Consider the following 3,215-nt stretch of genomic DNA (forward strand, 5'->3'; position numbering starts at 1 on the left):
CTCTCTCTCTCTCTCTCTCTCTCTCTCTCTCTCTCTCTCTCTCTCTCTCTCTCTCTCATCTTGTGGCATTGTTCTCTTTTATTACTCTAGGTCAGTTCTACTTTCCTATTGTCTTTTGACTTTCTTTTCTTCTTGATTTATACTTTCTTGTTTCTTATAACTCACCTCACATTCGCACTCCCTATAAACAGCAATATCCTTTCTACTTCATCCATAGTGGCAACTAATTCACCTGGCATGTCCCCACAGTCACCTGCCCACAGGACAAGGACACACACTAGAAAGCACTAGGCCACATAGCAAACATTTTCAGCATTTTGGACTTGAGATCACTGTTGGAATCATTCAACACTGTGCTTGTAGTATGAGAACATCATGGACAATACAAAAATAGATGGGAATTATTGGTGTTCCAGTAAAAATTATTTGCAGTGCCCTCCTGATCTATGAGACTTGACTTCAGCCCTGCTGTTCTGTATGTATCTTTACTAAGATTCCCTCTGATGCTGGTGGTTTTATTTTGCTTATAGTTCTTCCTACAGGATGAAAAACAAGTCCATTAGAGCTTTGATAATGTTAACCAATTTGAGGGTTTTAGGTGGCTAGTAAATAAGATGAACACTTACCAATGTAACAAAGGCAAGAGTATCTTCTACCTTAGTACTCACAGATATGTCTGAATACTTGTGTATAATGATGGGGACAACATGACTAGGCTGGGCAATTGTTTTGGAAAAATAATGCTACCTAATAAAGGCGCAACTAACATTAAACCAGTCTTTGAAAACTCTGTCCTAGTTAAAAGACATCCCAAATTCCAGTTCTCTAAGCTGGTAGAGTATAAGCCATCTATGTACAGCTTCTCATCAGAACAGGTTCCCCTTTAGTCTTCTTGGATAATCTGTGAGATATATATATTTAAGGGATATGCACATGCCTTTCCCAAAAAAATCCCTGCAGTTTTTCAGACATGAGATCACCAGTAATTACAAGCTGTTCCACTTGAACACAACTGTCATATTTAGTGGGGAAAATAAACATTTTAGAACTTTTACTATTTTTATTTTTAGAGGTACATATATTTATGAAACTTATTCTTAAAATAAACTCGCCATTTGTTGCCGAAGTTATTCATACAATCCTTGTTTGTGTTTTTAAATGAAGGGGTGTTTTCACACATTCTGATTGTATATGTGTACAGGCATACAAACATATGTAAGACACTGTTCTCTATATTTAAGAAGAGCTATAAGGATGCATTACTGCTAGAAATCCAAGCATGCAACATATTGAACAACCAGATAGTCTATAGGAGACGATAACACTCAATTTTTCCATCTGTAATTAAATATTGACCTGTCTTATATGCTTTTATTTTCTATCCACTGTCAGTTTAGTCTTAGTTTTCTGTCAACCAAAAGTGCATCACAACATAGAAGTTAACTGGAGAAAAGTGGAAATTGCTACATTAATTGGGGTAGGTATGTGTGAGCATTTTAAGGAAATCAGAAATACTTTCTCTTTGGGCTTTCTTTCAATAGAAAGAAATAGAAATAGAAATAACAATGCAATGTATACATGAAGGAAATATGATACAAAAGTGAAATTTGTCCTCTGTTTATTAAAATACCATGTTAAAAATGGCAAGATTTCAAAAATATTCCAAGAAACCAATCGTGCTAAGCCAGAAATGGAGGCTTTTCATTAAGAATATCCTGGGGATGATCATTAAGAATATCCTAGGAGAGATTGAGAGAGAGAGAGAGAGAGAGAGAGAGAGAGAGAGAGAGAGGGAGAGAGAGAGAATGAATCAATTACTACCCAAGGATCTCTTGTCAACTATCCCATTTTTTCTGTTTTGTTTGAAATTTGTTTTAATTTTTTTTTTACTTCAGACATGTATTAATAATAATTTCATTTCTCTCTTTTTAGCGATCTTGTTCAAGTGTTCCGATTTCCCTTTATAGGGTAGACGTTCCATATACTTTATTATGCATTTGGACAGACTTAGCACTGCTTGGAGAAATTTAAGCTTTAGCTTTACCAACAGCACTTCATGGGACTGATCATGAAGTCGGTGGAAACTAGTTCGAAAACCTAACCACTCCTCTGCTACTATGGGGTAAAATCAGCGAGCCCAGACACTGGAGGCCTATCTGAAGAGACTCTCTACACCATGGTTCATGCTTCAACTCGTAGTTATGGAATCAGTGATATTGCTTGTTTCCTAGTTACTGTTTTAATTCTGACAACTTGGTAGAAGAGCTTACACAAGAGTATTACAGAGCTGAAGTCCCCTCAGCTCATGGGCCCTTGAGTTCTAGAAAACAAGAGAACATGAGTATCATAGGAATGACTTACTCTAAGCACTCATGTTCTCAGAGTCATGGTGCTGATCATTCTAGAACACTCTTTATCAGTAAAATTATACAAACGAAGTTTCCAAGAATTCCAATGGGAAAATCACTGTGGCCAGTTTGGTTCAGTTACAACTTTGTCCCTAGCACAGGAAATCCACAGGGTTTCCTCTAAGATTGGGTCAGGGAGATGGTGAGAGACAGAAAGACAGGAGACTGAGAATAAGGAGATATTTGAGACATACACATTCTTTTTTATTATTGGTTATTTTATTTATTTACATTTCAAATGCTGTTTCCCTTCCAGGTTTCCCCTCCACAAATCTCCCTATCCCATCCCCCCTCCCCTCCCTCTATGAGGGTGCTCACAGTCTCTACACGCATTGCTAATCCTCACTAGTCACAGATTCCATATTAAGAGATTAATTTACAGACCACAAAAGCAATAAGGGATTTTTTAGAAGTTGTCTATGTGTAGGTATGTGAGGAACAGCTCGCAACTCTGGTCTCTTGTTGCATGTGTTTCCAGTTTACGATGAACAAGGCTCAAAGATGACCAAATGTTCCTTAACTCAAGAAATTTGGGGAGTGATTTACAGAGAAAATACTTGAAGTTCTATAAGCATTAGGGTTATTGATCATGAACTTAATGTTAATAAACCATATATATTATATATATGTGTGTGTATAACATATATATATACATATATATATGATATATATACACATATATGAGAGAGAGAGACAGAAACAGAGACAGAGAGAGACAGAGACAGGGAAAGAGAGAGATGAGAAAGAGACACAAAGACACAGAGAGAGAGAGAGAGAGAGAGAGAGAGAGAGAGAGAGAGAGAGAGA

General features: G+C 36.9%; 1 protein-coding gene across 1 annotated transcript in view; it reads right to left on the reverse strand.

Annotated features, from left to right (window-relative positions):
• The window catches only part of Kcnq5 (potassium voltage-gated channel subfamily Q member 5), a 540,403-nt gene that overhangs the window by 524,868 nt on the left and 12,320 nt on the right, over positions 1-3,215 (reverse strand). The window lies entirely within an intron of this gene.

This window comes from Grammomys surdaster, unplaced genomic scaffold, assembly GCF_004785775.1.
Source record: "Grammomys surdaster isolate TR1022 unplaced genomic scaffold, NIH_TR_1.0 171, whole genome shotgun sequence".
Classification (NCBI taxonomy): Eukaryota; Metazoa; Chordata; class Mammalia; order Rodentia; family Muridae; genus Grammomys; species Grammomys surdaster.